The following is a 14,251-nucleotide window of genomic DNA, read 5'->3' as shown; positions in this document are numbered from 1 at the left end:
TACCGGTAATTACCGGCTAACGGAAACGCTGATTTACACCCCCCTTGGAGGTATCCTTGGAAAGGTACACTCATTGGCTACAATCATTCATGCAACTTCTTAACTGGCGCCCCCAAAAGTGGCAATTTCTTTAACTTGAACTTGCAAAATAGTGCTTGGGAAAGTACTTGAAAGTCCTTGCATTTCTGTGGGAACCCTGCAAGCAGGATAATAACACACATGGATGGTGAATCCACTGCATTTATAGAGCAGCCTTTTATCCAACGCGCTTATGCCTCACATTCACCCACTCACTCACACATTCACCCACTCACTCACACATTCACCCACTCACTCACACATTCACCCACTCACTCACACATTCACCCACTCACTCACTCACACATTCACCCACTCACTCACTCACTCACACATTCACCCACTCACTCACACATTCACCCACTCACTCACTCACACATTCACCCACTCACTCACTCACTCACACATTCACCCACTCACTCACACATTCACCCACTCACTCACACATTCACCCACTCACTCACACATTCACCCACTCACTCACTCACACACTCACCCACTCACTCACACACTCACCCACTCACTCACTCACCCACTCACTCACACATTCACCCACTCACTCACACATTCACCCACTCACTCACACATTCACCCACTCACTCACACACTCACCCACTCACTCACTCACCCACTCACTCACACATTCACCCACTCACTCACACATTCACCCACTCACTCACACATTCACCCACTCACTCACACGTTCACACACCGACGACAGAGGCGACCATGCTAGGTGCCAACCTGCTCATCGGGAGCATTTAGGGGTTAAGTGTCTTGCTCAAGGACACTTCGACGTGCCGCCGCCGGGATCGAACCGGGAACCTTCCGATCACCCTATCGATTACACGACCTCGCGAGCAGGTCATCGTCACGCAGGGTGGCGATCGTCTCGTCGTCACTCGTGCGTCTGTGTCGTTCTTCCCGGCAGGTGCTGCTGGTTCCTCTGAGCCTCGAGTGGGAAAACAACATCGGCCTGTAAACCGTATCTGACATTCTGGCTCCGAGCGGCTGTTGAAAACACACAAGCCAGTTTTTTTGAAAAACACTCAATAGGTTCTCTGTCGAGTCAACACGAGCCCGTCTGTGTACGCATCGCTATTCAAATCCACTAGAAAGATTCAGATCGAAAGGCTGCGTAATTACCGCCACGTGTGGCTTTGATCGAAGGCAACGCTGTGTTTGATGTAGCGTTTTCTTTTCTAACCGTAACGCGGCTCTCCGGAGCTCCGGAGCAGCTGACGGCGGTCTGACGTGCCGCCGCCTGGAAGATCTCAACCCTCTCTGATTGCCTCCTCGATGCTCCAGAGGCTCGGCGGATCAATAGACCCATTAGCGGCCTTCTCTGGTGGAATAAAGGGTTCACACGTCGTCGGAGTCACCACGTCTGCTCAGGGTGACGCCTTCGACCCTTGATTGCCAACTTCATCCGCCCTCCTCCTCCTCCTCCTCCTCCTCCTCCTCCTCCTCCTCCTCCTCCTCCTCCTCCTCTCGGTTGCCTTTCATGTAGTCTTTCGCGGGTCTTTTATAATTTACCAGCCCGGCAATCGACGAAACAGCGACGGCGACTTTTCAACCGGCGTGCCGCACGCCCCTGCGGTGCCAAACCGCTGAAACCAAATTAAAAATTGCATCAAGAGTCTCTAGATGTCATCTCACAGCCAGAGCAATCAAATATTCAAGCACGGCAATTTGGAATCCTGCGCGCATTCGACACCCATCCATCCGTCCGTCCATCCATCCACTGTCGGTAGGAGCCAGACAGCTGTGTGTGTGTGTGTGTGTGTGTGTGTGTGTGTGTGTGTGTGTGTGTGTGTGTGTGTGTGTGTGTGTGTGTGTGTGTGTGTGTGTGTGTGTGTGTGTGTGTGTGTGTGTGTGTGTGTGTGTGTGTGTGTGTGTGTGTGTGTGTGTGTGTGTGTGTGTGTGTGTGTGTGTGTGTGTGTGTGTGTGTCGAGGGGGGGGGGAGAGGGAGAGATGGATGCCATCTCAAAGCCCTGGGCCCACAGCTGGACTCGGGCGGCGGGCAGCACTTCACGTTATGACGGTACCAACAATAGGCACAGATGGACAACCAGTGTCACTCCTCAGTCATCAGAATTACACGGCTGGCTGGCTGGGCCGCTTCTGATCACACGTCATCTCGACACGGACCCGCCGTATATATAAAGGAGAAGTCGAGAAGTAGGACTTAAAAGAAGTTCTATTAGTGGCTTCTGCTTTTTTTTTTTTTTTTTTACTTTTTCCAGATTTATTAACCCTTTCACTGCCACACGACAGCCGGTTAACCCTTTCACTGTGACAATACAGAAGGTTAGCCCTTTACTATCGCACAACCGACGGCGATGCTCCATCATTAGCATGTTAGATGCTAATGATGGAGCATCGCCGTCGGTTGTGCGATAGTAAAGGGTTAACATTCTGTCATGTGGCAGTGAAAGGGTTAAAGGAACACACCGACATTATGCGAAATGCAGGGTTCGCACAAGGTCCTTGAAGTGCTTAAAGTGCTTGATTTTTGACAAAAAAAGTCAAGGCCTGGAATTCCTTGAAAACAGCCCATTTTTTAACAAGGTGCTTAGAAAGTCCTTGAAATTCAAATCAACCATTCGCATTGAAAGTTTTGTTCATCCATGATCAAATTGTTTTCGAATCAAGAAATTAAATGTTTTAATCTAAAGTATAACTAATTGTCGGAAAATTGGTTTTAGACCATAAAAAAGTTTAAATGCCCTTTCAAAATGAAAAATAGTGCTTGGGAAAGTACTTGAAAGTCCTTGAATTGCTTTTTGCAATGTCTGTGGGAACCCCGGAAATGTGCTTACAGTCTTCTCCAGAGTCGGACGAGAAGATAAGATACCAGTTTCCTAGCCCTAGCTTTAGGGCCAAAAGCACCTCCCTGAGTTTTAAGCTAGGCCAGCGGTCCGTATGCGCTTCCATTCATTTGTGCTAAGCTAGCTTGCAGCCGGCTAGCTCTCTACTGAACGCACACAGAGAGAGGAAGTTGGTGTTTATCTTACCGGACTCTGGAGAAGACAGTAAGCGCTTTTCCCATAAAGTTGTCTCATCTCCTTTAAGTACGACCGACCGGATGTTGACGTTTCACTCTGCTCTCGTAAACCCCAGGTCGTAAATTACAGTAATGGACTTTTCCTTTTCGACCTCTGCGCGCCGCACACACACGGCTTCCTCTCCCCTCTCCGCCTGCATGAACCCAGCGGCGCTGTGTGCGTCTCTCTGCGTGCAGCGTGTGAACGACCCTCCCGTGTGTCTCTGCGTTCCAGGGCTACTCCTTCATGGCCCCCTCCATCCTCTTCAAGAGGAATGTGGTGATGGACGACACCATCCAGCTGTGCGGCGCCGGGGGCACGGAGAGGCCGGGCTCCGCCGCTGTGGCCCGCAGCGCCATGATGAAGGTGAGCCGCTGAACGACACACTCCGGCTAACAGCCACGTCGCTGTCCCGTTCCACAACAAGTTCTGTTTTAAACAAACATTTCTTTTGATATTTTTTTTGCCTTTCTATGTTTTTCTCCCATCCCAATTGAGTCATTATGCCAATTCCCTTCCTGGTTGTTGCACGCATTGCCCTACTGTAGGTCTGGGCAGGGTGTAGACCAGGGGTTCTCAAACTTCTTTATACCACGACCCCATTTTATTTAGGATTTTCTTTTCTAACGTCTCTCTCTGCCCTGTAACGTCTCTCTCTGCCCTGTAACACCTAGAGATGGTTCCACTGATATGCAGAATTCAACCCTCTCTTCCATTCAGTCCGTACAGTAAAAAATACATAAAAAAAATACATACCATGGGTTCGAGCCCAGCTCTCGGCGTTGCCACCAGCTTGGCTGGCCGCTCACACTAATACAATTGGCAGTGTTAGGGGGTGGGAACTGGGAAGCTGGTGGGTGGGGATCTGGCGTTGTGGACAGGTCAGGTCTCGGCGCTTGCTCAGCGGGGGCAGGACTTGGTGGAGATAGCGTGCCCTCCCACGCGTTACACTTCACCAATGAGAGCCCTCGCTGCCAGGTGAAAAGACGTCACTGGCTGTCGGCGCACGTCTCGGAGGAAGGGGAGGGGAGGGGGGGGGGCCTTGTACCGACTCATGGGAGAACATGCATACAGCAGCCAGGTAGGGGAGGGGGGGGAATTGGCACAACGACTAATTGGGACGGGGAGAAAATCAGAGGAATCAGAAATTTTTTTTTTCTTTTTTTTTAAATGAATACATACCTAAGTAAATAGAAGATTGCTCCACTTCTACAAGGAGCGTTTGCATGTTCTTGGTATCTAGGGTCATCTATGGATCTCATGGAATGTATTCCCAGTGTCAGAAATATTGTGTCTGTTACTAGGCTTGAGTAAATTGTGATGAAACAAAGGACAATATAAATTATGATTTTTCTTTCCATCTTTGACGGTGAATAACACCGTGCTAACAATGACCAGACGAGAAACACTGCCACTGAGCTCAGCTCGTTCAGCACCTTCTTGTTCTTGAGATCACGGGTGCAAAAAAATCTAAGCAAATGAATAAAGGGAAGATGATTAAACAGAAGGTTTTGTAGATACAGTACTGAATTCTGCCATCCGGACACATGCAATTTGAAATATGATTATAGAATATAGAATACCAGGCCTATAAATGACCTTAAAATGTCACTAACGACCCAGTGGTTTTCCACACCTGGTTCTGACCCCGCAGGACTCTCCCTTCTACATGAACTACGAGATGGACCTGAGGCTGGCGGTGCTGGGAGAGGGCAGCTTCTCCATCTGCAGACAGATCAGGCACAAGAAGACGGGCCAGGAGTACGCCGTCAAGATCGTCAGCAAGAGGTACCGCCCCCCCCCCCCCCCCCCAACAGACGTCATCAGTGTTGCTGTTGTTTTAAATGGTCCATTCACTCATTGGTTGGATATGTTGACAGTCAACTCGGTACGAGTGCAGCGCCACGCACACGCACACGCACACGCACACGCACACGCACACGCACACACACACACACCCCGCTCCGCTCCGCTCATCAACGCCAGCTCCTCGCCCCGCCCCCCCCCCGCTGTTTGACTGGCGGAGACGTGAGCTGCGATCACACTCCCCGACTGCGGGAGAGTCAAGTGTTGGTCACGCCTCCTGACGGGACCAGAAGGTCCTCCGCTGAGACGCGGGGACGAGGCCGCGGGGCGAGAGACCAACGCACACGCTGCCACATGACGGCCGTGGCTCCGGTCCATGTGAAGGGCTCCAGTGCCAGGGACCTGGTGGTGGGCATGGGCATGCTGGCTCACTGGCACACCTTACATGGAAGAGAGCCATTACTAATGTTATCAACACTGTTAGGACTATCTGACTCTTAATGTGTGCTTGCTAATCTCATTTAATGTAATCTAATCTAATAATGGCTCTATCATACTCTGGTCTGCTGTCAAAAAGGTTTATTTCCAAGTTGCTTGTTTTTGAAAAAGAGATGATGTGGAAATTAAATTATGAAATGCCTTATGTCAACATGTATTGCAGTATTCAGGGGGGAAAAGGCAGTGTTGCGCAACCCTAGAGTGTGTGTGTGTGTGTGTGTGTGTGTGTGTGTGTGTGTGTGTGTGTGTGTGTGTGTGTGTGTGTGTGTGTGTGTGTGTGTGTGTGTGTGTGTGTGTGTGTGTGTGTGTGTGTGTGTGTGTGTGTGTGTGTGTGTGTGTGTGTGTGTGTGTGTGGTGTGTGTGTGTGTGTGTGTGTGTGTTCGAGGTTCAGCCCCTGACTAGTCGCCGCTCCGCTAACTCCTCCTCCTCAGGATGGAGGCGCAGACGCAGAAGGAGATCGCGGCCCTGAAGCTCTGCGACGGCCACCCCAACATCGTCAAGCTGCACGAGATCTACCACGACCAGGTGAGGCCACCTACCACCACCAGGTGGGGCTGTTTTTGGGCTTCGAACTTCGTCAGGGTTTTTCGAACGGGTGTTCGAACCTTCGTTTTGAATAATAATTTAAAAAAAAAAAGTTTTAAAGAAAAATATTTTCCTCAAACTAAATCCTCAATTTGAATAAAGTGATTAATCTGATTAAATTAGTATTTTTTTTATTTAATCAACTTTCTTTAATGAATATAAGTCATCAGTTTTGTGTAGCCTAATCTTTATCTGCAACTGTGAAGAAAAAACCCATTGGTTTAAACAGAATGAGTAGACTCATAAATAAAAAATATATATACAGATAAAAAAAAAAAAAAAGTATAAAAAAAAATGAAATTCAAATGTTGATTTAGAATTCGAATGCCAACGTAACCAACGAAGGTTCTACCAGCGCCAGGTGAGCTGAGGAACGCCGTCAGGAATCCTCTCCCAGGGCCCCCCCCCCCACCCCCCCCGCTGAGTCCACAGGGAGCGCCGCCTTATTAAGTCCCTGGAACTGGAACAAAGCGGATTTAAATGGGGGGGGGGGGGGGGGGGGGCGGTGCTGGAAGCCCTCTGGGATTTCTTCCTCTTATCTCCTTTTAAGTGTTGTCCCACAGATATTTCTCCGCGCTCCCGATGTTTCCTGCGGTATCTGTTTTCAAAACGGCAGCTGTGAACAAGGCACATCTCCATCTCTCTCTCTCTCTCTCTCTCTCTCTCTCTCTCTCTCTCTCTCTCTCTCTACTCTCTCTCCATCTATTCCATATACTCTCTCTCCCCCCCATCTCTCTCTCGCTCTCTCTCTACTATCTCTTTCTCTATCTATTCTCTCTACTCTCTCCGTCTCTCTCTCTGTCTCCGTCTCTCTCTCTCTCTCTACTCTCTCTATCTCCTATCTCTCTCTACTCTCTCTCTCTATCTATTCTCTCTCTCTTTCTCTCTAGAAACAGAAACCTAGATTTACCAGAGCCTCCATTTGTAGCCCCACTTGACCCAAATAAGAGTCGCACGTGTTCCAAATAAAGTGTGTGTGTGTGTGTGTGTGTGTGTGTGTGTGTGTGTGTGTGTGTGTGTAAGAAGGTGTGTGTACCGTGGTTATTGGGGGGGTGTGTGTGTGTGTGTGTACCGTGGTTATTGGGGGAGTGTGTGTGTGTGTGTGTACCGTGGTTATTGGGGGAGTGTGTGTGTGTGTGTGTGCCGTGGTTATTGGGGGAGTGTGTGTGTGTGTGTGTGCCGTGGTTATTGGGGGAGTGTGTGTGTGTGTGTGTGTGTGTACCGTGGTTATTGGGGGGAGTGTGTGTGTGTGTGTGTGTGTACCGTGGTTATTGGGGGAGTGTGTGTGTGTGTGTGTGTACCGTGGTTATTGGGGGGAGTGTGTGTGTGTGTGTACCGTGGTTATTGGGGGAGTGTGTGTGTGTGTGTGTGTACCGTGGTTATTGGGGGGAGTGTGTGTGTGTGTGTGTACCGTGGTTATTGGGGGAGTGTGTGTGTGTGTGTGTGTGTGTGTGTGCCGTGGTTATTGGGGGAGTGTGTGTGTGTGTGTGTGTGCCGTGGTTATTGGGGGGAGTGTGTGTGTGTGTGTGTACCGTGGTTATTGGGGGGAGTGTGTGTGTGTGTGTGTGTACCGTGGTTATTGGAGGGAGTGTGTGTGTGTGTGTGTACCGTGGTTATTGGGGGGAGTGTGTGTGTGTGTGTGTGTACCGTGGTTATTGGGGGGAGTGTGTGTGTGTGTGTGTGTGTGTGTGCCGTGGTTATTGGGGGGAGTGTGTGTGTGTGTGTGTGTGTGTGTGCCGTGGTTATTGGGGGGAGTGTGTGTGTGTGTGTGTGTGCCGTGGTTATTGGAGGGAGTGTGTGTGTGTGTGTGTGTACCGTGGTTATTGGAGGGAGTGTGTGTGTGTGTGTGTGTACCGTGGTTATTGGGGGAGTGTGTGTGTGTGTGTGTGCCGTGGTTATTGGGGGAGTGTGTGTGTGTGTGTGTGTGTGTGTACCGTGGTTATTGGAGGGAGTGTGTGTGTGTGTGTGTACCGTGGTTATTGGAGGGAGTGTGTGTGTGTGTGTGTGTGCCGTGGTTATTGGGGGAGTGTGTGTGTGTGTGTGTGTGTGTGCCGTGGTTAAGCTGCACCTGACGGCACACCGGTTCATTAGCGCGGCCTCTTGCCCTCTTCAGGCGACTGGAGCGCTGCTTTGGCGCTGATGAGCTCGGCCGGGTCGTGGCCTCAGAGGCCCGCCACCCAGATCAAAGTGGCACCGGCTGTTCCCCCCGGGCTTCACCCGCTAATGAAGCCCTGCCCTGCTGCCAGGCACACACACACGCACACACACACGCACAGACACACACACACACACACACACCCTACCCCATTCTGTTTGGGGGGAGCTTGATGTCGCCAAGGCAGTCGTGAGATTGTGAGAAAGGAGGAGGAGGAGGAGGAGCAGGAGGAGGAGGAGGAGGAGGAGGGGGAGGAGGGGGAGGAGGAGGAGGAGGAGGAGGAGGAGGAGGAGGAGGAGGAGGAGTGAGCAGTTAGGACTATCTGACTCTTGATAATAAACCCTCTCTGGGGCCTTTCTCACTCACTACTCGGGGCCGAATCAGCGCCGGGTCGCGCCCAAAAGGGGTGTGTCTGTCTGAGTGGGAACGCGCACCCCCGTCCCCGCCGCCTGCTGATTCGTCCCCGGGGGCGGTGAACCTGGGACGCTTGAAATAGGTGGTTTCGAGTGCGCGCCGGTGGGAGCGGGGGGCGTGGTGTACAAGCTTGTACCAAAACACAGGAGGCTTCTGTATCAACGTGCTGACACACACAGCGTCGTTACTGTCATGCTTCATGCTTGCTTGAATTTTGGGCAGATAAAAACACACAGCAACAACTGGACAATGTTCAAATGCATTTATTTCTATTAGACCAGTGGTGCCCAACCAGTCGGCCGTGGTCGACCAGTAGATCAATGACATGCAATATAATTGCCACGAGCGATGGGATAATGTTAGCTTCTGAACAGGCTAAGCTAACTAGCGTTAGCCGTTAGCTTAGCGTTTGCCACAATGCTATACTATTATACTGGCATATGCCATTCACGTTAGCATGTAAGCTAACAAAATCAGCGCCTATGAGACTAAACTCCGCTTTTGGTGGTCAATTGTGTTGATGTTAGTTTTGTTTCATCAACAAATGAGAGGCAGAACACACAGTGAATGTATCCGTTTTGTTTATTGCACGTTATTTACTGAAAAATAAGTGCTACAGTGGCTATACTAGACTAGTACTAGGCTAAGCTAACTAGCGTTAGCCGTTAGCTTAGCGTTAGCCCTGGGAAACGCTCAAAAGCGAACTCTACAACACCATCCATTCGTGAGAAAAGGGGGTGGGTTATATTGACGAGGCTTGACAACAGAGGTTCAAATATAACTTCATATTTATTGGTTATTTGTTTCTGTCCTCTCTGTCCTGCAGCTCCACACCTAGCTGGTCCTGGAGCTGCTGATAATAAACCCTCTCTGTCCTCTCTGTGCTGCAGCTCCACACCTACCTGGTCCTGGAGCTGCTCGGGGGCGGCGAGCTGCTGGAGAGGATCCGCAGGAAGCGTCACTTCAGCGAGACGGAGGCCAGTCGCATCATGCGCCGCCTGGTGTCGGCCGTCAGCCACATGCACGACGTGGGCGTCGTCCACCGCGACCTGAAGCCAGAGGTGCGTCCAGAGGGTGACCAGGTCAAAATGGTTCAGTCGCAGGACAGCAGCACTGCTTTTGCGGGACAATGCAAAGGCGGGACAGGTGGGCACCCTAGGTGCGTCCCGAGGGGCTGCCGTGCTGCACTGTGCTGTGCTACATTTAGTTGTTATCGCCTATATTACGTACTACAATGCCTATATGAAGGTTCGTAGTTTTTAGTTTTTTCATCTGAAATGGAGAAAAAATTATAATAATAACCTTCTTACTGTTTTTTACCATCTACCTCGCCTATATTACTACATACTATATTAATATGTCTGTGCACTCGAGACTGAGCACTCTAATTCCAATCAGTGACATTCGAATAGCAATTTTGTGAGTTTTGCCTCATGCCTAGTCTCTCTCAGTATTGGATCAAATGGGCTTCCAAGAAATATAGAAATAGGAGACGTCTTGGATGCAACAAATGTTTTATTGAAGCTATAGTGCACAGAATCCAACTGGCAGGAACACAGATGGCTGAGTAAGAACACTTGTCAACATGTATGTATGTATGTATGTCAACAACCATCTGTGTTCCCGGTTTCCTAGTGTTAGATCCTGATCAATCTGGCCAGTATCACGTCTTCGTCTGTTTGGCTCTCCATCCAATTCCTCTGCGTTGTGTCATTTTAATGGTCCCGACGTCTCAGATACTGGCTGATAAAATCCTTATCTCTCCCCGTTAGTACTATCCGCAAACCATAATAATTCTCCACCTCCGTAAGAATTCGACACTTCGACACAGCGTAATACCTTATGAGGAAAAGCGTGGTTTATTTCTATAAACAGAAACCTCAGCTCAGATGTTAACAGATTGTATTGTCCTTGAAGAGTCTATTCTAATGATCTTTCGGTGTGTTCAGTCTATTCAGTCCACTGGTGGTCAGGCCTGGTCTTTAGCCTAACCCTCCTCGTGTTAGCCGAAGCTAATGATGATGTGGCATCCTTCCTCCCCCCCCCCCCCCTCCGTGGTGAGAGGAGAGAGAGTCTCTTCTGGTTTCTTCCCTCTTAGTCTCAGTCAGATTTGGTCTGCCTCACACCCGGAAACACTGTTCGACTTATAGATCTTCGTCATAGCAACGATATCCCCCGCCCCTCTCCTGGTTGTCAGGCGACGCGCTGTCATGACAACCGCGTTTAACCTTTACACACATTTCAAAACATTTCATTCACTGTCAAAACCTCCATTGCGCTCTGCCTCTGTGGCCCCTTATCTTTGTTTTGTCTTCGATCGGAATTCAAAACAAACACCCTGCTCAGTGTGGTGCTCACTCGCTCTGAACCAACCTCTGCTAAGCCAAACACATTTCTGCCCTCTCTGACCTGGCACCGTTAGATGCTACCATCTTCCCCCAATCTATACATCACATACATTGAAAAAGCACCCCAAATCCCTCACTAGGCTACATTCACACTGCAGGCAAGTGGCTCAAATCCTTTTGCTCATATGTGGATCAGATCAGATTTTCTCACGACAGTGTGAACAGACAAACAAATCACTGGTCCTCAATCAGATGCAGGTCTGATTCTTTGCAAGGCGACCTCAGTCTGAACAGTCATGCCACTTTTACATCACTCTAGATTGACATTTGTCACAATTATTTACGTCCATCTTCTTTATTGCTCATGTGCGCATGCGGGTCAGTTCAGGACCGTGACCGGTTCACACTGGTATCTTAATAATTGGCCACATTGAATAAATTAGATGTTTAATCACGTGCACAACTACAGCATTTAATCAACATTTTGTTGCCATTTGATTCCTATTTGCATATTCTTTCATAATGTTTGTATTGGGGGCGATTTTTCTTCCCAATACCCCGTTGTTGAGTATAGTATAAGATATTCCTTTATTGATCTCCTTGGGGAAATTCGGGCATCATAACAGCATGGGGAGGGGAGGCACAAGTATGGTCAGGGTAATAGTAGAAAGGCATAAATATAGACAATAACATTATAGTAAAGATACAAATAACCAGTGTAAACAATATAATCTCTGAATATAAGAATATGAGCAAGTAAACGGTGTAATCAAAGGTGCACATGTGTCAAAGGTGTACAGTATGCCCTATCAGTTATATTATACGTTACAATAAATATGGGCGATAAAACACTTAGAATGTTCCTTCAATCAATCAATCTGCATGGTGATTGATTGAATGAAAACTTTATTAACAGATTGCAGAATGGGTACAATACAGTACGTCTCAATACACACAATTGTTAAGGGGATGCAGACCAGAGAAAGACTTTCATCTTGTTTACATCAGGGTCCCCCATTTTCAATTCATAATGAATTGTAAGTAAGGGTGCAACTTGCACCGTGCAATCCATTCTCTGTGGATCTAGCCTTTAGAATCTGAATATATACAATATGCTATGAGTAAGTATGAGTAAGTAAAGTAAACGGTATACACAGGTGCAGTATACATAAGGTACCCTAACTGGCATGATATACATCATCATACACAATCATACCTGAGCAATCTGTCTCTCGGAACGTGTTTTTTTGTTATGTGAAGAATGCAAGGAGGTAGTAAAAGAAGAACGTTGTGTCATCAGTCAAGCTAGATTCTAGGCCAGTGAGTTTCTACAGTAGATCATACAGCACAAGTACAAATGTAACAGTAAAGTGCAATAGTAATATACAATGGTGATTAAACTGGTTATAAAATATATAAATGAGTACTACTGAGTAATAGTGCTAATCAGATGTATGTACAGAGTATCGGAAATTAAGAGTTGGACAATATTAGTATATCGGATATCGGTAAAAAAGCCAATATTGAACATCCCTAGTTATTATTATTAACGATGCCCCCCCCCCCCCAGAACCTGCTCTTCACGGACGAGAGCGAGAACTCCGAGATCAAGATCATTGACTTCGGCTTCGCGCGGCTGAAGCCGCCGGACAACCAGCTGCTGAAGACGCCCTGCTTCACGCTGCAGTACGCGGCGCCCGAGGTCCTCAAGTACCACGGCTACGACGAGTCCTGCGACCTGTGGAGCCTGGGGGTCATCCTGGTGAGGGGGCGGGGCCGCGGGGGGCGGCGGGGCTGCAGGGGGCGGGACATTGTGGCCGTAGGGGGCGGGGACATTGTGGCCGCAGGGGGCGGCGGGCCGTAGGGGGCGGGGACATTGTGGCCGTAGGGGGCGGGGACATTGTGGCCGTAGGGGGCGGGGCCGCAGGGGGCGGGGACATCGTGGCTGTAGGGGGCGGGGCCGCAGGGGGCGGGGACATTGTGGCCGTAGGGGGCGGGGACATTGTGGCCGTAGGGGGCGGGGACATTGTGGCCGTAGGGGGCGGGGACATTGTGGCCGTAGGGGGCGGGGACATTGGGGGCGGGGACATTGTGGCCGTAGGGGGCGGGGACATTGTGGCCGTAGCGGGTGGGGACATTGTGGCCGTAGGGGGCGGGGACATTGTGGCTGTAGGGGGCAGGACATTGTGGCCGTAGGGGGCGGGACCTCGTGGCCGTAGATTAATTCGGAGTATATTTCCTGACTGTAGTGAACTAGGCTAGATGTCTGCCCCACTTCCAGTGATGAAGCTAAGCTAGGCTAACGGTCCAGGCGTTCCCTAAGCCCAATGCATGCAGAGAGACGAAAAAGGTATCTTCTTGTCTAACTCCAGGGAAGATGTTAAATAAGCTAATTTCCCAAAATGTTGGAGTTTTCCTTTAAATAAGCTAATTTCCCAAAATGTTGGAGTTTTCCTTTAAGGCTGTCAAAGTTAATGCGGTATTAACGCGTTAACGCCCGATTCTATTAACGCCACTATTTTTTTTAACTCACGATTAACTTTTTTGAAATATTTTTTATTTACGTTTTTTTTTATAACTTTTTTTACTAGACTTCACTCAGGTGTATTATTGATACTCTCATTGATACTATGTTTGTTTCTGACTCAAAGTGTGTGTGTGTGAGATAGAGAGAGAGAGAGAGAGGGGGGTGAGAGAGATGAGGAAGGGGCAAGAGAGAAAGAGAGCTGGGAGAGTGTGTGTGAGAGAGAGAGGGGGGGGCGGGGGGGGGTGAGTCCTCAGCCCTTGTGTGGGTGAATGTAACAAGTTCCAACGTTTTCTTTCCCCTATTATTTCATGAACACTTTATTCATTGTTTTAAATTATTATTTTCTTTTAAGTTATTTTATGCATCACTCTGTTTTGAATTTGATGCAAATTTGCAATGCATGAGGGTCATCCTTTTGTGTTAAATGGCTGCATAAAGCAAGCATTTGTTGACTCATGTTGAGTATTAAAACTTGGAACTTGAAAAAGATCAGTTTAACGTAGATCATTTTCATTTTTTTTATGCGATTCATTTGCGATTAATCGCGAGTTAACTATGGACAATCATGCGATTAATCAGATTAAATATTTGAATCGATTGACAGCACTAATATATATACCGTAATTGCCGGACTATAAGCTGCACCTTTTTTCCCATGTTTTGAACCCTGCGGCTCACACCGGTTCCTGACAGGCAGCGAGCGAGCGAACTGGAGACGAAATCGTGCGCGACACTGTCCTGATATGAGGCGGCGCGTGTCCGAGTGTGTCTCTGTGTGTGTGTGTGTTACCTG

At 48.8% G+C, this 14,251-nt stretch overlaps 1 pseudogene across 1 annotated transcript in view; it reads left to right on the top strand.

The window, feature by feature from the left end:
- The window catches only part of LOC311247906 (ribosomal protein S6 kinase alpha-5-like), an 18,511-nt pseudogene extending 5,384 nt beyond the window's left edge, over positions 1-13,127 (top strand). Inside the window, exons 3-8 of the transcript XR_014621019.1 lie at positions 3,360-3,491; positions 4,780-4,913; positions 5,861-5,954; positions 9,474-9,644; positions 12,502-12,734; positions 12,779-13,127. The product of XR_014621019.1 is annotated as a ribosomal protein S6 kinase alpha-5-like (transcript). The remainder of the gene's footprint in view (positions 1-3,359; positions 3,492-4,779; positions 4,914-5,860; positions 5,955-9,473; positions 9,645-12,501; positions 12,735-12,778) is intronic.
- The last annotated feature ends 1,124 nt before the right edge of the window (positions 13,128-14,251 follow it).

Source organism: Notolepis coatsorum (assembly GCF_963971535.1).
Source record: "Notolepis coatsorum genome assembly, contig: SCAFFOLD_2282, whole genome shotgun sequence".
In the NCBI taxonomy this organism is placed as follows: Eukaryota; Metazoa; Chordata; class Actinopteri; order Aulopiformes; family Paralepididae; genus Notolepis; species Notolepis coatsorum.
Note: the sequence above shows the minus strand (reverse complement) of the source record. Positions and strands in the feature narration are given on the sequence as shown.